We start from the raw sequence: 21671 nt of genomic DNA, 5'->3' as shown, positions 1-21671 counted from the left end.
AGGAAACCAGTCCTCTCACCAAAAACACTGGACACACACAGTCTATACACGAATGCTCCCATGTAAAAACATCTCTTCAAGGCCAGAGTAGATAACTGTTTCTCCTAAATTCATAGAGACAGAGAAAGTTAAATTAAATGAGAAGGCAGAGGAACTGCTCTCAATTAAAAGAACAAGAGAGATCCCCTAAAATAACAAATAATGAAGCATAGCTTACCAGTCTACTAGACTATGAGTTCAAAAAGGTGGTAGTAAGAATACTAACTGAATTAAGGAAGACTGTCGATAGAAATACAGATCACTGTAACAAGGAACTAGAAATTATAAAGATGAACCAATCAAAAATAGACAATTCGGAGGGAAACCTTCAAGATGGTGTAAGACGTGGAGATCACCTTTCTCCCCACAAATACATCAGAAATACAACTATACGTGGAACAACTCCTACAGAACACCTACTGAACGCTGGCAGAAGACCTCAGACTTCCCAAAAGGAAATAAATGGCCCACATACCTTGGTAGGGCAAAAGAAAAAAGAAAATACAGAGACAAAAGAATAGGGACAAGACCTGCACCACTGGGAGGCAGCTGTGAAGGAGGAAAGGTTTCCACACACTAGGAAGTCCCTTCACGGGCAGAGACTGCGGGTGGTGGAGGGGGGAGCTTCGGAACCACAGAGGAGGGTGCAGCAACAGGGGTGCGGAGGGCAAAGTAGAGAGATTCCCTCACAGAGGATCGGTGCCAAACAGCACTAACCAGCCCAAGAGGCTTGTCTGCTCACCATCCAGGGTGGGTGGGGGCTAGGAGCTGAGGCTTGGGCTTCGGAGGTCAGATCCCAGGGAGAGGACTGGGGTTGGCTGCGTGAAGACAGCCTGAAGGGGGCTAGTGTGCCAAAGGTAGCCAGGAGGCAGTCCGGGAAAAAGTCTGGACCTGCCTAAGAGGCAAGAGACCATTGTTTCTGGGTGTGCGAGGAGAAGGGATTCAGAGCATCACCTAAACAAGCTCCAGAGATGGGCATGAGCCACAGCTATCAGCGCGGACCTCAGAGACAGGCATGAGACACTAAGGCTGCTGCTGCAGCCACCAAGAAGCCTGTGTGCAAGCACAGGTCACTATCCACACCTGTGCAGCCCGCCACTGCGAGGGTCCCGTGAACCAGGGACAACTTCCCCAGGAGAACACACGGCAAACCTCAGGCAGGTGCAACGTCATGCCAGCCTCTGCCGCCGCAGGATAACCCCGCATTCTGTACCCCGCCCTCCCCCCGGCCTGAGTGAGGCAGAGGACCCAAATCAGCTGCTCCTTTAACCCTGTCCTGTATGAGCAAAGAACAGACACCCTCAGGCGAACTACATGCAGAGGCGGGGCCAAATCAAAAGCTCAGACCCGGGAGCTGTGAGAACAAAGAAGAGAAATGGAAATTTCTCCCAGCAGCCTCAGGAGCAGCAGATTAAATCTCCACAATCAACTTGATGTATCCTGCATCTATGGAATATCTGAATAGACAACGAAACGTCCCAAATTGAGGAAGTGGACTTTGGGAGCAACGATACATATATTATTTTCCTTTTTCTCTTTTTGTGAGTGTGTATGTGTATGCTTCTTTGTGAGATTTTGTCTTTAGAGCTTTGCTTTTAACATTTGTCCTAGGGTTCTCTCTGCCCATTTTTTTTTTTTAGCAAGCTTTTTAGCACTTGTTATCATTGGTGCATTTGTTTTTTGGTTTGGTTGCTCTCTTCTTTCTTTCCTTCTTTTTCTTTTTTCCTTTTTTATTACATTTTAATTGTTTATTTCTAATAATTATTTTTTATTTTAATAACTCGTTCTTTCTTCCTTTCTTCCTCCCTTTCCTTCTTTCCTTCTTTCTTTCCTTCTCCCTTTTCTTCTGAGCTGTGTGGCTGACAGGGTCGTCTTCGTGCTCAGGCCGGGTGTCAGGCCTCTGCCTCTGAGGTGGAACAGCCAAGTCCAGGACGTTGGTCCACCAGAAACCTCCCAGCTCCATGTAATATCAAACAGCAAAAGCTATCCCAGAGATCTCCAACTCAACGCTAAGACCCAGCTCCACTCAACAACCAGCAGGCTAGAGTGCTAGACACCCTATGCCAAAAAACTTGCAAGACAGGAACACAACCTCACCCATTAGCAGACAGGCAGCCTAAAATCATGATAAGGTCACAGACACCCCAAAACACACCACCAGATGTGGTCCTGCCCACCAAAAAGACAAGATCCAGCCTCACCCACCAGAACACAGGCACCAGTCCCCTCCACCAGGAAGCCTACACAACCCACTGAACCAACCTTAGCCACTGGGGGCAGACACCAAAAATAACGGGAACTATGAACTTGCAGGCTGTGAAAAGGAGACCCCAAGCACAGTAAGTTAAGCAAAATGAGGAGACAGAGAAACACACAGCAGATGAAGGAGCAAGATAAAAACCCACCAGACCAAACAAATGAAGAGGAAATAGGCAGTCTACCTGAAAAAGAATTCAGAGTAATGATAGTAAATATCATCCAAATTCTTGGAAATAAAATGGAGAAAATACAAAAAACGTTTAACAAGGACCTAGAAGAACTAAAAAGCAAACAAACAATGATGATCAACACAATAAGTGAAATTAAAAATTCTATAGAAGGAATCAATAGCAGAATAAATGAGGCAAAAGAACTGATAAGTGACCTGGAAGATAAAATAGTGGAAATAACTACTGCAGAGCAGAATAAAGAGAAAAGAATGAAAAGAATTGAGAACAGTCTCAGAGACCTCTGCAACAACATTAAATGTAACAACATTTGAATTATAGGGGTCCCAAAAGAAGAAGAAAAAAAGAAAGGGACTGAGAAAATATTTGAAGAGATTATAGTTGAAAACTTCCCTAATATGGGAATGGAAATAGTTAATCAAGTCCAGGAAGCACAGAGACTCCCATACAGGATAAATCCAAGGAGAAACACACCAAGACACATATTAATCATTCCATCAAAAATTAAATACAAAGAAAATATATTACAAGTAGCATGGGGAAAAAAAATAACATAGAAAGGAATCCCCATAAGGTTAACAACTGATCTTTCAGCAGAAACTCTGCAAGCCAGAAGGGAGCGGCAGGACATATTTAAAGTGATAAAAGGGAGAAACCTACAACCAAGATTACTCTACCCAGCAAGGATCTCATTCAGATTCGACAGAGAAATTAAAACCTTTACAGACAAGCAAAAGCTAAGAGAATTCAGCAGCACCAAACCAGCTTTACAACAAATGCTAAAGGAACTTCTCTAGGCAGGAAACACAAGAGAAGGAAAAGACATACAATAACAACCCCAAAAGAATTAAGAAAATGGTAGTAGGAACATACATATCGATAACTGCCTTAAATGTAAATGGATTAAATGCTCCAACCAAAAGACACAGACTGGCTGAATGGACACAAAAACAAGATCCATATATATGCTGTCTACAAGAGACCAACTTCAGACCTAGGGACACATACAGACTGAAAGTGAAGGGATAGAATAAGATATTCCATGCAAATGGAAATCAGAAGAAAGCTGGAGTAGCAATTCTCGTAACAGACAAAATAGAATTTAAAATAAACACTATTACAAGAGACAAAGAAGGACACTACATAACAATCAAGGGATCAATCCAAGAAGAAGATATAACAATTGTAAATATTTATGCACCCAACACAGGAGCACCTCAATACATAAGGCAAATACTAACAGCCATAAAAGGGGAAAGCGACAGTAACAGAATCATAGTAGGGGACTTTAACATCCAACTTTCACCAATGGACAGATCATCCAAAATGAAAATAAATAAGGAAACACAAGCTTTAAATGAAACATTAAACAAGATGGACTTAAATTGATACTTATAGGACATTCCATCCCCAAACAACAGAATACACTTTCTTCTCAAGTGCTCATGGAACATTCTCGGAGATAAATCATATCATGGGTCACAAATCAAGTCTTGGTAAATTTAAGAAAACTGAAATCATATCAAGTATCTTTTCCAACCACAAGGCTATGATACTAGATGTCAATTACAGGAAAAAAATTTGTAAAAAATACAAACACACAGAAGCTAAACAATATACTATTTAATACCTAAGAGATAACTAAAGAAATCAAAGAGGAAATCAAAAAATACCTGGAAACAAATGACAATGAAAACACAATGACCCAAAACCTATGGGATGCACCAAAAGCAGTTCTAAGAGGGAAGTTTATAGCAATACAATCCTACCTTAAGAAACAAGAAACATCTCAAATAAACAACCTTACACCTAAAGCAATTAGAGAAAGAAGAACAAAAAAACCTCAAAGTTAGCAGAAGGAAAGAAATCATAAAGATCAGGTCAAAAACAAATGAAAAACAAATGAAGGAAACGATAGCAAAGATCAATAAAACTAAAAGCTGGTTCTTTGAGAAGATAAACAAAATTGATAAACCATTCACCAGACTCATCAAGAAAGAAAGTGAAAAGACTGAAATCAATAGAATCAGAAATGAAAACGGAGAAGTAACAACTTACACTGCAGAAATACAAAGGATCATGAGAGATTACTACAGGCAACTCTATGCCAATAAAATGGACAACCTGGAAGAAATGGACAAATTCTTAGAAAAGCACAACCTTCCGAGACTGAACCAGGAAGAAATAGAAAATATGAACACACCAATCACAAGCACTGAAATTGAGACTGTGATGAAAAATCTTCCAACAAAGAAAAGCCCAGGACCCAATGGCTTCACAGGTGAATTCTATCAAACATTTAGAGAAGAGCTAACACTTACCCTTCTCACACTCTTCCAAAATATAGCAGAGGGAAGAACACTCCCAAACTCTTTCTACGAGATCACCATCACCCTGATATTAAAAGCAGACAAAGATGTCACAAAGAAAGAAAACTACAGGCCAATATCACTGACAAAAATAGATGCAAAAATACTAGCAAACAGAATCCAACAGCACATTAAAAGGATCATACACCATGATCAAGTGGGGTTTACCCCAGGGATGCAAGCATTCTTCAATATATGCAAATCAATCTATGTGATACACCATATTAACAAATTGAAGGATAAAAACCACACAATTATCTCAATAGATGCAGAAAAAGCTTTCGACAAAATCCAACACCCATTTATGATAAAAACCCTGCAGAAAGTAGGCAGAAAGGGAACTTACCTCAACAAAATGAAGGCCATATATGACAAACCCACAGCCAACGTCGTTCTCAATGGTGAAAAACTGAAACCATTTCCACTAAGATCAGGAACAAGACAAGTTGCCCACTATCACCACTATTATTCAACATAGTTTTTGAAGTTTTAGCCACAGCAATCATAGAAGAGAAAGAAATAAAAGGAATCCAAATTGGAAAAGAAGAAGTAAAGCTGTCACTGTTTGCAGGTGATATGATATTATACACAGAGAATCCTAAAGATGCTACCAGAAAACTACTAAAGCTAATCAATGAATTTGGTAAAGTAGCAGGATACAGAACTAATGCACAGAAATGTCTTGCATTCCTATACACTATTTGAAAGAGAAATTAAGGAAACATTTCCATTTACCACTGCAAAATAAAGAATAAAATACCTAGGAATAAACCTACCTAAGGAGACAAAAGACTTGTATGCAGAAAACTATAAGACACTGATGAAAGAAATTAAAGATGATACAAACAGATCCACGTTCTTGGATTGAAAGAATCAATATTGTGCAAATGACTCTACTACCCAAAGCAATCTACAGATTCAATGCAATCCCTATGAAACTACCAATGGCATTTTTCACAGAACTAGAACAAAAAATTTCACAATTTGTATGGAAACACAAAAGACCCTGAATAAACAAAGCAATCTTGAGAAAGAAAAACGGAGCTGGAGGAATCAGGCTCCCAGACATCAGACTAGACTACAAAGCTACAAGTAATCAAGACAATATGGTACTGGCACAAAAACAGAAATATAGATCAATGGAATAGGATAGAAAGCCTAAAGGTAAACCCACGCACATATGGTCACCTTATTTTTCATAAAAAGGCAAGAATATACAATGGAGAAAAGACAGCCTCTTAAATAAGTGGTGCTGGGAAAACTGGACAGCTACATGTAAAAGAATGAAATTAGAACACTCCCTAACACCATTCACAAAAATAAACTCAAAATGGGTTAAAGACCTAAATGTAAGGACAGACACTATCAAACTCTTAGAGAAAAACATAGGCAGAACACTCTATGACATAAATCACAGCAAGATCCTTTTTGACCCATCTCCTAGAGAAATGGAAATAAAAACAAAAGTAATGGGACCTAATGAAACTTCAAAGCTTTTGCACAGCAATGGAAAGCATAAACAGGACGAAAAGACAACCCTCAGAATGGGAGAAAATATTTGCAAATGAAGTAACTGACAAAGGATTAATCTCCAAAATTTACAAGCAGCTCATGCAGCTCAATATCTAAAAAACAAACAACCCAATCCAAAAATGGGCAGAAATCCTAAATAGACATTTCTCCAAAGAAGATATACAGCATGCCAACAAACACATGAAAGAATGCTCAACATCCCTAATCATTAGAAAAATGCAAATCAAATCTACAATGAGGTATCACCTCACACTGGTCAGAATGGACATCATCAAAAAATCTATAAACAGTAAATGCTGGAGAGGGTGTGGAGAAAAGGGAACACTCTTGCACTGTTGGTGGGAATGTAAATTGATACAGCCACTATGGAGAACAGTATGGAGGTTCCTTAAAATACTAAAAATAGAACTACCATATGACCCAGCAATTCCACTACTGGGCATATACCCTGAGAATACCATAATTCAAAAGAGTCATGTACCAAAATGTTCATTCTAGCACTATTTACAATAGCTAGGTCACAGAAGCAACCTAAGTGTCCATCAACAGATGAATGGATAAAGAAGATGTGGCACATACATACAATGGAATATTACTCAGCCATATAAAGAAATGAAATTGAGCTATTTGTAGTGAGGTGGATGTACCTAGGGTCTGTCATACAGAGTGAAGTAAGTCAGAAAGAGAAAAACAAATACCGTATGCTAGAACATATATATATGGAATCTAAAAAAAAAAAAAAAAAAAGGTTACCAAGAACCTAGGGCAGGACAGGAATAAAGACCCAGACATAGAGAATGGACTTGAGGACATGGGGAGGGGGGAAGGGTAAGCTGGAAAGAAGTGAGAGAGTGGCATGGACATATATATACTACCAAATGTAAAATAGATAGCTAGTGGGAAGCAGCCGCATCACACAGGGAGATCAGCTCAGTGCTTTGTGACCACCTAGAGAAGTGGGATAGGGAGACGCAAGAGGGAGGCGAAACGGGAATATATATATAGCTGATTCACTTTGTTATAAAGCAGTAACTAACACACCACTGTAAAGCAATTATACTCCAATAAAGATGTTAAAAAAAATAGACAATTCAATTGCCAAAATAAAAACCAATCTAGAAGCAATGAATAGCCAACTAAGTGACACAGAAGAATGAGTAAGTCATCTGGAAGATAGAATAATGGAAATCACCCTATCAGAACAGCAGACAGTAAAAGAAATAAAAAAAAATTTAACGCAACGCAGGTGACCTACGGGATAATAGAAAACATGCCAACCTCTACATAACAAGGATTCCAGAAGTAGAAAAGAGAGAGAGGAGATCAAAAATGTATTTGAAGAAATTATGGCTGAAAACTTCCCAAACGTAAAGAAGGCAACAGTTATACAGGTATAGGAAGCACAGAGGATCCCAAACAAGATGAACCCATACAGACTCACACCAAGACACATCATAATTAAAATGGCAAAAGTGAAAGATAAAGAGAGCATTCTAAAAACAGCAAGAGAAAAACAGAGTCAGTTACAGGGGAACCTGCATAGGCTATCAACTGATTTCTCTGCAGAAACTTTGTAGGCCAGAAGGGAGTGGCATGATATATTCAAATTCCTGAAAGGGAAAAACCAGCAACTTAGGATACTCTCTACTCAGCAAGATTATCATTTACAATAGAAGGAGAGATAAAGAATTTCTCAGAAAAGCAAAAACTAAAAGAGTTCTGCAGTACTAAACCTACCCTTAAAGAAATATTGAAGGGTCTTCCCTAAAAAGAAAAGAAACAAAAATCTATAGGAAAGGGAAAATCACAATAACAAAGACAGATATAAAAAAAGGATGAAACTTTTGTCTTTTCTGGATACATGCTCAAGAGTGGAATTGCTGGATCACAAGGTAACTCTATTTTTTTGTTTTCTGATGAACCTCCATACTGTTTTCCACAGTGGCTGCACCAATGTGCATTCTAACCAACAGTGTAGGAGACTTCCCTTTTCTCCACATCCTCTCCAGAATTTATTATGTCTAGGCTTTTTGTTGATGGACATTCTGGCTGGAGTATGGTGATACCATGCTGCTGTAGTTTTGTGTTGCATTTCTCTAATAAGTAGCAATGTGGAGCATCTTTTAATGTACCTGCTGGCCATCTGTGTGGCTTCCTTGGAGAAATGTCTATTTAAATCTTCTGCCCATTTTTTGATTGTGTTGTTTGTTTTTTTGATACTGAGTTGTATGTGTTGTTTGTATATTTGGAAATGAAGCCCTTGTCAGTTGCATCATTTGTGAACATTGTCTTCCAGTCTGTAGGTGGCCTTTTCATTTCGTTTATGCTCTCCTTTGCTGTTCAAATGTTTATAAATTTCATTATGTCAAAACTCTAATTTAAAAAGATACATGCACCCCAGTATTCATAGCAGCACTATTTACAATAGCCAAGAAATGGAAGAATCCTAAGTGTCCATCAACAGAGGAATGGATAAAGAAGATGTGGTGTGTGTCTGTGTGTGTTTATAAAATGGAATTGTACTCAGCCATAAAAAGAATGAAATAATGCCATTTGCAACAACAAGGATGGACCTAGAGATTATCATACTAAGTGAAGTATGTCAGAAAAAAACAAATATCATAAGATATCGCTTATATGTGGAATCTAAAAAACAGTAAAAATGAACTTATTTACAAAACTGAAACAGACTCACAGACATAGAAAATAAACTTACAGTTATCAAAGAGGAAGGGGGGAGGGATAAATTAGGAATATGGGATTAACAGATACACACTACCATATATAAAATAAACAACAAGGATTTACTGTATAGCACAGGGAACTACATTCAGTATCCTGTAATAAACTCTAATGGAAAAGAATTTTAAAAAGAATATTAATACTTAAATAAGCCAATACATAGATTAAAAAACAATAAAAAAATTATGAAAGCAATTATAACTACAATAAACAGTAAAAGGATAAACATAAAGATGTAAAATAGGACATCAAAATGTTGGAGAGGGGAATATAAAAATGTAGATCTTTTAGAATGTGTTTGAACTTGGATGACTATCCGTTTAAAGTAAGTAGATATAGTTATGTGTCAATGTACTTGAACTCCATGGTAACCACAAACAAAAAACATGCAATGGATTCACAAAAACCAAAAAAAGGAACTCAAGCGTAGCACAAAATAAAATCATCAAACCACAAAAAGAAAAACAAAAAGAAGAAATGAGCAAAGAACTACAAAAATAACTAGAAAATAAGGATTAAAAATAGCAGTAAGTATATACCTATCAATAATTGCTTTAAATGTCAGTGAACTAAATGTTCCAATTAAAAGACTCAGAGTGGCAGACTGGATTTAAAAAAAGAAAACAAAACAAGAACCTACAATATGCTGCCTACAAGAGACTCATTTCAGGATGAAAGACACACACTGACTGAAAGTGAAGGAATAGAAAAATATGTATCATGCAAATGGAGACGACAAGATAATGGGAGTGGCAATACTCATATCAGACAAAATAGACTTTAAAACAAAGGTTATAAAGAAAGACAAGAAGGGCATTATATAATGACAAAGGGATCAAAGCAAGAAGAGAACATTATACTCGGTAACATATGCACCCAATATAGAAGCACCTAAATATATAAAACGAATACTAACAGACATAATGGGAGAAATTGACAATAATACGGTAACAGTAGGCAACTTTAACACCCAAATGACATCAATGGACAGATCATCCAGAAAGAAAATCAACAAGGCAACAGAGGTCCTAAATGACACAACAGACCAGTGGGACTTACTTGATATCCACAGAACACTTCATTGGAAAACCCCACAATACCCATTCTTTTCAAGCACACATGTAATGTTCTTTAGGCTGGACCACATACTGGGTCACAAAACAAGCTTCAACCAATTTCAAGCATCTTTCTCACCACAGTATGAAACTAAAAATACAGGAAAAGAATGAACACATGGAGACCAAACAATATGCTACTAAAAAAGAAAAAAAAACAATGGGTCAACCATGAAATCAAAAAAGAAGTCAGAAAATTCAGACAAATGAGAATGAAAACACAATCTTACAAAGTCGATGGGATGCAGGAAAACCAGTTCTAAGAGGGAAGCACACAGCAATAAAGCCCTTGCTCAAGAAACAAGAAAATTCTCAAGTAAACAACGTAACCTACCACTAAAAAGAATTAGAAAAATAAGAATAAACAAAACCCGAAGTTAGAAGAAGAAAGGAAATAATCAAAATCAGAGAGAAAATAAGTAAAGTAGTAAATCAAAAGATAATAGAAATGATCAATAGAACCAAGAGCTGGTTCTTTGAAAAGATAAACAAAATCAACACACTCTATCCAGACTCACTAAGAAGAAAACAGAGAGGAACCAAATAAACAAAATAAGAAATGAAAGAGGAGAAATAGCAACCAGTACTACATAAATACAAAAAACCATAAAAGAATACCATGAACAGTTACATGCCAACAAACTAGACAACCTGGAAGAAATGAACAAGTTACTACAAACCTATAGCTTGCCAAAACTGAGTCAAGAAGAAACAGATAATTTGAACAAACAGATCACTAGAAGTGAAATAGAATCTCATAAAAAAAAACTCCCTACAAACAAAGGTCCAGGACTGAATGTCTTCAATGGGAATTTCTACCAAATACACAAAGAAGAATTTATACCTATCCTTCTCAAACTATTCCAAAAAATTGTAGAGTAGGGAACAGTCTCAAATTCATTCTATGATGCCACCATGACTCTGATACCAAAACCAGACAAAGACACTACAAAAAAAGAAAATCATAGGCCAATTATCTTTGATGAATAAAGATGCAAAAATCCTCAAAAAAATATTAGCAAACTGAATACAATGGTACATAAAAAGGATCAAACACCATGATCAAATTGGATACATTCCAGGGTTGCAAGGATGGTTCAACATACATGATCAATCAATCAATGTGATAGACCACATTAACAAAAGGGAAGACAAAAACCACATGACCGTCACAATAGATGCAGAGAAAGCACTTGACAAAATTCAACATCGATTTAATATAAAAACTCTCAATAAAGTGAGTATAGAGGGAACATATCTCAACCTAATAAGGGCAATTTACAACAAAACCATAGCCAACATAACATTCAATGGTGAAAAGCTGCAAACCTTCCCACTAAATTCAGGAACAAGATGAGGATGCCCACCCTCACCACTTCTATTCAACATATTATTGGAAGTCCTAGCCACAGCAATCAGAAAAAAATAAATAAAAGGTATCCAAATTGGAAGGGAAGATGTAAAACTGTCACATAGAAACCTTAAAGTCTCCATACAAAAACTATCAGAATAAATGAATTCAGTGAAGTTGCAGATTTAAGATTTTTTAAATTTATTTATTTAATTTATTTATTTTTGGCTGCATTGGGTCTTCATTGCTGCGTGCGGGCTTTCTCTAGTTGTGACAAGTGGGGGCTACTCTTTTTTTTTTTTTTTTTTTTTTTTTTTTTTTTTTTGCATTACGTGGGCTTCTCACTGCTGTGGCCTCTCCCGTTGCGGAGCACAGGCTCCGGACGCGCAGGCCCAGCAGCCATGGCTCACGGGCCCAGCCGCTCCGCGGCACGTGGGATCTTCCCAGACCGGGGCACGAACCCGTGTCCCCTGCATCGGCAGGCGGACTCTCAACCACTGCGCCACCAGGGAAGCCCGGGGGGCTACTCTTTGTTGTGGTGCGTGGGCTTCTCATTGCGGTGGGTTCTCTCATTGTGGAGCATGGGCTCTAGGCGTGCAGGCTTCAGTAGCCGTGGCTCGCAGGCTCTACAGCACAGGCCCAGTAGAGTGTGGGCTTAGTTTCTCCACGGCATGTGGGATCTTCCTGGACCAGGGCTCGAACCCGTGTGCCCTGCATTGGCAGGAGGATTCTTAACCACTGAGCCACCAAGTAAGCCCCAGGATATAAGGTTAACATACAGAAATCTGTTGCATTTCATTACACTAACGAAATATCAGAAATAGAAAATAAAAACAGTATTTCATTTAAATTCATGTCAGAAAATAAAATACTTAGGAATAAACTTAACCAAGGAGACAAAAAGACCTATATGCTGAAAACTATAAAACATTTATAAAGAAAACGGAAGATGATTCAAAGAAATGGAAAGATATCCCATGCTCTTGGATTGGAAGAATTAATTTTAAAATGGCCACACTACCCAAAGCAATCTATGGATTTAATGCAATACCTATCAAAATACTCATGACATTTTTCTCAGAACTAGAACAAATAATCCTAAAATTTCTATAGAACATCAAAAAGGCCCAGAATTGCTGAAGCAATTGTAAAGAAAAGGACAAAGCTGGAGGCATAAAGCTAGACTTCAGACTGTACTAAAAAGCTACAGTAAACATCATTGTATTGCTACAAAAAAAGACGTATAGATCAATGGAACAGAACAGAGAGCTGAGAAATAAACCCACACACCTACCATCAATTAATCTACATCAAAGGAGGCAAGAATATACAATGGAGAAAAGAGAGCCTCTTCAGCAAGTAGTGTTGGAAAATGTTGATAGCTACACGTAAATCAATGAAATCAGAACACTCCCTCACACTACATACAAAAATAAACTCACAATGGTTTAAAGACCTAAACAGAAGACATGACATCATAAAACTCCTAGAAAATAACATAGGCCAAACATTCTCTGACATAAATTGTAGCAATATTTTCTTGGATTGTCTCCCAGGGCAAAAGAAATACAAGAAAAAATAAACAAATGGGACTTAATCAAACTTAAAAGCTTTTACACAGCAAAGGAAACCATCAACTAAATATAAAGACAACCTACAGAATGGGAGAAAATATTTGCAAAAGATGCAACTGACAAGGGGTTAATATCCGAAGTATAAAAACAACTCAGAAAACTCAATAGTGAAAAAATAAACAATCCAATAAAAAAATTGGCAGACCTAGATAGACATTTTTTCAAAGAAGACATAGGAAAAGTGACCAGGAACATGAAAAGATGCTCAACATTGTTGATTATTAGAGAAATGCAAATCAAAAGCACAATGAGTTGTCACCTGACACTGGTCAGAATGGCTATCATTTATTATTACAAATAATAAATTCTGGAGAGGGTGTGGAGAAAAGGGAACCCTCTTACACTGTTGGCTGCAATGTAAATTGGGGCAGCCACTATGGAAAACAGTATGCAGGTTCTCTAAAAAACTAAAAATAGAGGTTCCAGCAGTCCCACTCCTGGGTATATATCCAGATAAAACAGAAACTCTAATTTGAAAAGATACATGTACCCCAAGGTTAACAGCAGCACTATTTACAATAGCCAAGACAGGAAAACAACCCAAGTGTCCATCAACAGACAACTGGCTTAAGAAGAAGTGGTATATATATACAACAAAATATTACTCAGCCATAAAAAAGAATGAAATATTGCCATTCGCAGCAACATGAATGGCCCTAGAGAATATTATGCTTAGTGAAGTAAGTCAGAGATTGACAAATACTATACGATATCACTTATATGTGGAATCTAAAAAATAATCTTAATGAATCTATATACAAAATGGAAACAGACTCACCAACACAGAAAATAAACTTATGTTTACCAAAGGGGAGAGGGAGGGATACACATACAGGAGTATGGAATTCACAGACACAAACTACTATACATAAAACAGATAAGCAACAAGTATTTGCTGTAGAGCACATGGAATTATATTCAATATCTTATAATAACCTATCACAGAATATAATCTGAAAAAATTAACTGAATCAGTGCTATACAGTTGAAACTAACACAATATTGTAAATCAACTATAATTCTTTTAATTTATTTATTTTTGGCTGCCTTGGGTCTTCATTGCTGTGTGCAGGCTTTCTCTCTAGTTGCAGCGAGCGGGAGCTACTCTTCATTGCAGAGCTCAGGCTTCTCATTGCGGTAGCTTCTCTTTGTTGCAGAGCATGGGCTCTAGGCGCATGGGCTTCAGTAGTTGTGGCACACGGGCTCAGTAGTTGTGGCTCACGGGCTCTAGAGCGCAGGCTTAGTAGTTGTGGCACATGGGCTTAATTGCTCCACGACACGTGGGATCTTCCCGGACCAGGGCTCAAACCCATGTCCCCTGCATTGGCAGGCGGATTCTTAACCACTGCGCCACCAGGTAAGTCCCTCAACTATAATTCAGTAACAAAATATTTTATGATTCTATGTCTTTCCTAGTGCAACACCAGGACTTCCAGGGCTTGTGTGGTTTAGGAAAATGATGTAGGGCTATTATTATTTCCTCTATTACTGAGTTTTGGGCTGTAAGTAAAAAAACCTGCAACTTAAACTGACTATGTAACAAGCAGAAGTCTAGAGGTAGAGCAGACTTTAGGTTATCAGTTCATCAAGAGCATCATCAAGGCACTTTCCATCTCTCCATCCTCCTTGGACATGTTGGCTTCATCATAAGGCTGATTACCCTCATGAGCATGAGGTATCTGCCACCAGCAATGGAATGTAATCCCTTATTCACATTCAACAGAAATAGCCACTCTTTTGTATCCTGTTGACCCCAAGTAGTTCAGGCCTGTCCATCCATGAAGTAATTATTGGCAATGAGCCTGGACATCAACGATTATCTTAGATGAACTCTCGAAAGTGCAATGTTGTTGGAGAGCCAACAACAATGACCACTGAATGCTCCACTTTACACATGAGGGAAATGAAGAGCTATGAAGTTGAGCGTTTTGTCTATGATCACATAGTTATATGAGGTAGATGTAGGTCTACCTATCAACAAAGTGCATGTTCTTAACCTTGGTTCTATAGCACTCGGGAACATTCTGGAGGTGGGAGATGGGTTCTCAGAACCCAAATTTAGATGCTTATTACAAGACAAATAAGAGGGATCTACCAAAAATTACCTTGTTTTTTCAAATATGAGAAACTAAATGGGTAAAATTACTTATGTAAGGGGACATTGTAATACTGTATTTGTGGGACTTGGGACCCTTTTGAGGTTTTTGGTTGTTTTGTTGTTGTTGTTTTACATAATGCAATGCAAAGTAAGGGAGGCACAGAAGAGTGAAAATTATGACTCAAGGAAAGTACAATAGTTGATCACCCAGCTTCATTTGAAGCAAAGAAGAGTGCTTGTTAAATACTCACCTGTTTCTTTTCTGTGACTGTTGTAACTACTACTTAATTCACTCTTTCATGTGAATTGCATTCCAAGTTTCAAAAATAAATGAATAAGATATTTATTTCAGCAAAATGTTTTCCTTCCCTATTTCCCAAAAGTTCAAAGTGGCCAAATAAAATTCATCATTCAACTACAAATCATTTTTAACAGGTTATATAAATGACTGATTCTATTAAGTACTGAATCAATAAAGTAGAAACTCCTTTAGTGCCCTGGGAATTGTATGATGTATCTTTCCTTTTCATCAATCACTCTGAATAGCTCTGTGTTAATAAGTACTCCATATTTCTCATCATAGATTATTTTTCAGTAAGTAGGAAGACTGGAGGAACCTCCCAGATCCCTGATTTGATTCACTGTCTATGTGAACTTAGGATTAAAGACTCTAAGGAATCCTTCCCGCAAATGATGAGAATGGTACCCATTAGGAGAAATATAATTATGCTGAATAAATGAAAATCGAAGTCTTGCATTTTTTCCTTATCTTCTTTCATTCCTTCTTTATCTTATTTATAAAACACTATGTTCTTAATGATTTTCAATTTTTCCTAATTTTCATCTTTAAAAGCACAAGAGAATTGTATACTATTTTCCTTCTCTTTCCCTGTTTTATTCATCCGTTCATCTTCCCTATATGTTGTGGGCAGATTATCAAATTTCAAGGATATTTACTCTATAGATACATGTCATAAAAACAAAATAATTCTAAATAACTTCTAATGAAATCATTCTGTGATGTTTTAAAACAATTCTTATATTTGACAAAGTATATTTATTTGACCTACCAAATAAAATGATAGAATTTTAATGTTGGGATGGTTTCCTTTTGTGGGTGTGCATGATCTATACAATTAAAACTCATGATGAAATTAATATCTTCCAGGGATCTTAACTTGGCTTGTTCATCAGTGACAGTAAAGTCAGAGGTTGATGAAAAGGAGGGGAACGATAAAAAATCCAACTAAGCACACAGGTAAGCAATTTATTTCCTAATGAACATAAAGGAAAAAAAAGATCTAATTGAGTTTTAACAACTAACATTTAGAGATTTCAATCTCTTTTCTTATTTTGGCTATTCCTGTGATTCTGAATGATATCTCACTGTGGTTTTAATTACATTTCCCTGATGACTGATGATGCTGGGCACCTTTTTCATGAGCATTGTGACCATTCACATATTCTTTTGTGGTGTTACAAAGTGTTTTTTGGCTTTATTGGGGAGGGGGATTCTTAGTCTTTTTATTATTGATGAGTAGGAGTCTATTAGATATTCTGGATATTATTTAATATTCTGAGACTTTTGCTGAAATTAGTTTTTTGCCCAATATTTGGCTTGTCTATTCATTTTTAATGGTGTCTTTTGATGAGGAGATATTCTTAATTTTGATGAGGTCCAATTTATTAACTCCATATTTATGATTAATACATTTTGTATTCTGACTAAAATAGCTTTGCTTAGGTAATGAAGATACTCTCTTACTGTTTTCTTCACGGAACTTCATGGTTCTTAGTTTCACATTCACACCTATGTCCATTTAAATTAATGATTATGTATGGAATGAGAAATGGACTCCAATTTATTTCTAATTGGCCCAGCAAGATCTGTTAAAAAGACTTTACTATCCCTCTTGGATTGACTTAGTACCTTGATCAAAACTCAATTTCCATGTGTGTGTCTATTTCTGGAATTCCAGGTTTCTTCCACTGATCTATTGGCTAACATTGTACCAAAGTACATGATTTTAATTATCATAGCTTTATATGTCTTGATATCAGGTAGTATAAGTTGGTTTTTTTTTTTGCTGTGTTGGGTCTTCGTTTCTGTGCGAGGGCTTTCTCTAGTTGTGGCAAGCGGGGGCCACTCTTCATCGCGGTGCACGGGCCTCTCACTATCACAGCCTCTCTTGTTGTGGGGCACAGGCTCCAGACGTGCAGGCTCAGTAGTTGTGGCTCACGGGCCTAGTTGCTCCGCGGCATGTGGGATCTTCCCAAACCAGGGCTCGAACCCGTGTCCCCTGCATTGGCAGGCAGATTGTCAATCACTGCGCCACCAGGGAAACCCCAGTATAAGTTTTTAGAATTATATTTTTAGTGTTCTTTTGGCTATTCTGTTTTAGATTCTTTGAATTCCACATGAATTTTAGAATCAGCTTACTTCTTCCCAATAGTCGGCTGGAATTTTGAAAGATATGCTTTGAATTAGTATCAATTTATGGAAAATGAAAAATATCAGGTCTACTCATCCAAAAACTTTTATTTCTTTTTTTATACAGCACGTTCTTATTAGTCATCAATTTTATACACATTGGTGTATACATGTCAGTTCCAATCTCTCAATTCAGCACACCACCATCCCCACACCCCCACGGCTGTCCCCCTTGGTGTCCATGTTTGTTCTCTACATCTGTGTCTCAACTTCTGCCCTGAAAACTAGTTCACCTGTACCATTTTTCTAGGTTCCACATATATGCATTAATATACGATATTTGTTTTTATCTTTCTGACTTACTTCACTCTGTATGACAGTCTCTGGATCCATCCACATCTCAAAAAATGACTCAATTTTGTTCCTTTTATGGCTGAGTAATATTCCATTGTATATATGTACCACATCTTCTTTATTCATTCGTCTGTCAATGGGCATTTAGGTTGCTTCCATGACCTGGCTATTGCAAATAGTGCTGCAATGAACACTGGGGTGCATGTGTCTTTCTGAATTAAGGTTTTCTCTGGGTATATGCCCAGTAGTGGGATTGCTGGATCATATGGTAATTCTATCTCTACTTTTTTTTTTTTTTTTTTTTGGTGATACGCAGGCCTCTCACTGCTGGGGTCTCTCCCGCTGTGGAGCACAGGCTCCGGACGTGCAGGCTCAGCGGCCATGGCTCACGGGCCCAGCTGCTCCGCGGCACGCAGGATCCTCCCGGACCAGGGCACGAACCCATGTCCCCTGCATCGGCAGGCGGACTCTCAACCACTGCGCCACCAGGGAAGCCCGTTTGTATCATCTTTAATTTCTTTCATCAGTGTCTTATAGTCTTCTGCATACAGGTCTTTTGTCTCCTTAGGTCGGTTTATTCCTAGGCATTTTATTCTTTTTGTTGCAGTGGTAAATGGGAGTGTTTCCTTAATTTCTCTTTCAGATTTTTCATCATTAGTGTATAGGAATGCAAGACATTTCTGTCCATTAATTTTGTATCTGGCAACTTTACCAAATTCATTGATTAGCTCTAGCAGTTTTCTGGTGGCATTTTTAGGATTCTCAATGTATAGTATCATGTCATCTGCAAACAGTGACAGTTTTACTTCTTCTTTTCCAATTTGTATTCCTTTTATTTCTTTTCTTCTCTGATTGTCATGGCTAGGACTTCCAAAACTATGTTGAATAATGGTGGTGAGAGTGGACATCCTTGTCTTGTTCCTGATCTTAGAGGAAATGCTTTCAGTTTTTCACCATGGAGAATGATGTTGGCTGTGGGTTTGTCGTACATGGCCTTTATTATGTTGATGTAGGTTCCCTCTGTGCACACTTTCTGGAGAGTTTTTATCATAAATTCGTGTTGAATTTTGTCAAAAGCTTTTTCTGCATCTATTGAGATGATCATATGGTTTTTCTTCTTCAATTTGTTAATATGGCGTATCACACTGATTGATTTGTGTACACTGAAGAATCCTTGCATCCCTGGGACAAATCCCACTTGATCTTGGTGCATGATCCTTTTAATGTGTTGTTGGATTCTGTTTGCCAGTATTTTGTTGAGGATTTTTGCATCTATATTCATCAGTGATATTGGTCTGTAATTTTCTTTCTTTGTAGTGTCTTTGTCTGGTTTTGGTATCAGGGTGATGGTGGCCTCATAGAATGAGTTTCAGAGTGTTCCTTCCTCTGCAATTTTTTGGAAGAGTTTTGAGAAGGATAGGAGTTAGCTCTTCTCTAAATGTTTGATAGAATTCACCTGTGAAGCCATCTGGTCCTGGACTTTCGTTTGTTGGAACATTTTAAATCACAGTTTCAATTTCATTACTTGTGATCTGTCTGTTCATCTGTTCACATTTTCTGTTTCTTCCTGGTTCAGTCCTGGAAGGTTATACCTTGCTAAGAATTTGTCCATTTCTTCCAGGTTGTCCATTTTATTGGCATAGAGTTGCTTGTAGTAGTCTCTTAGGTTGCTTTGTATTTCTGTGGTGTCAGTTGTAACTTCTTTTTCATTTCTAATTTTATTGATTTGAGTCCTCTCCCTCTTTTTCTTGATGAGTCTGGCTAATGGTTTATCAATTTTGTTTATCTTCTCAAAGAACCAGCTTTTACTTTTATTGATCTTTGCTACTGTTTTCTTTGTTTCTATTTCATTTATTTCTGCTCTGATCTTTATGATTTCTTTCCTTCTTCTAACTTTGGGTTTTGTTTGCTCTTCTTTCTCTAGTTCCTTTAGGTATAAGGTTAGATTGTTTATTTGAGATTTTTCTTGTTTCTTGAGGTGGGCTTGTATAGCTATAAACTTCCCTCTTAGAACTGCTCTTGCTGCATCCCATAGGTTTTGGATCGTCGTGTTTTCACTGTCATTTGTTTCTAGGTCTTTGTGAATGTTGTGCATAATTTCTACTATATCTTTTATTATCTTTTATCATACAGATCTTAAAGCCACTATCTGACGATTCAAACATTTGGTTCATGTCTGGATCTGCTTCTACTGGCTATTTCCTCTCTTGACCATGGATGACATTTTCTTGCCTTGTGTGTCTTGTAATCTTTAAGTATATGCCAGACATTCTATAAGAGAACAATAGAACCTAAAGCAAATAATGTTTACCTCCAGAAAGGTGCAGGTTCTTGTTTCTGTCAGTCTACTAGAGGTGAAATGAGTGGGTTAGGTGGGTCTGAACTTTGTTGCTGATTTAGTTTGACTCAGCTCACCACTGGCTTAAAATATGTTGAGGGTGGAATTACAGCCTTCTTATTAGCAAGGACTGGACCTGAGCACTGATGATATTCCAGATATATGTCTGCGCTTCACAGTCAAGCCAGCAGCTTTCAGAATTGCTGGGGTATCACCATATTTTACTGCCCAGTTACAAGATTTTGACTTTACCCTCTAGAGTCTCTTTGGTCTCCAGTCTTACCGCCAACTGCTTTCCTCAGGAGATATTTTGCAACCTTCCCCCTTTTTCTCTATTCTTTTGAAAGCAGAGTGCCATATACTCAAGAAGGGCCTCAGTGCCTTAGAGTGGTTACCTTAGCTCTTTTACCCACTCTCATTCTTTGATAATTAAAGCCTGGAGTTCCTGGGCAGAGAGAATGTTCTTTGAGCTCTTCTGCCAAGCCCATAATCTTTTGTATGTCAAAGTCTAGATTGCCTCAAGCAGTTTATCTTAGCTATTTTACTAAATTTTATTCTAACAGGAGCATCTCAGAATCCTTATTACTTCAGAAGAAATCTGTTCTTTAAAATTATGCAATCCACACAAAGACAATTTGATAGTACATAGTCTAGTTGATACTAGTTTTATTAGGTGGAATATAATGTTAAGAGATCATTATTTTAAATACTCTAACTTTATTGCCTAGATAGCTTCTTGGTCTAATGGAACTCAGTCACAGGGTGACTCCTGATTCTATTCTTTGCTTCTTCATTGCTTACTAATGAAGCTTGGGAGCATCATGTGACTTCATTGCTTCTATTCTCTCTCTGTTCATTATCCACTCCAGAGAGAAATGTGAATTAATAAGGTTCTAAAATACTTTGAAAACTTTTAAACAGGTACTATGTAAATCTAAGCAGTCATTACCATAGACACTTTTTATTTTAAAAATTATTTTTATAATTAAAAAAATAGTAGTATTTTCAATTGTATAGTATACATCATTATATATATATATATACATATATATATATATATAGAGAGAGAGAGAGAGAGAGAGAGAGGGAGTAAAGTATTAGAACCCCCACAACTCAACAGCAAAAAACAATCCAATTAAAAAATGGGCAAAAGATCTGAATAGACATTTTTCCAAACAAGACCCACACATGGTCAAAAGGTACATGAAAAGATTCTCAAC

This window comes from Hyperoodon ampullatus, assembly GCF_949752795.1.
Source record: "Hyperoodon ampullatus genome assembly, chromosome: 4".
Taxonomy (NCBI): domain Eukaryota; kingdom Metazoa; phylum Chordata; class Mammalia; order Artiodactyla; family Ziphiidae; genus Hyperoodon; species Hyperoodon ampullatus.
The sequence above is the reverse complement of the archived record's forward strand: the minus strand, read 5'-3'. Positions refer to the sequence as shown.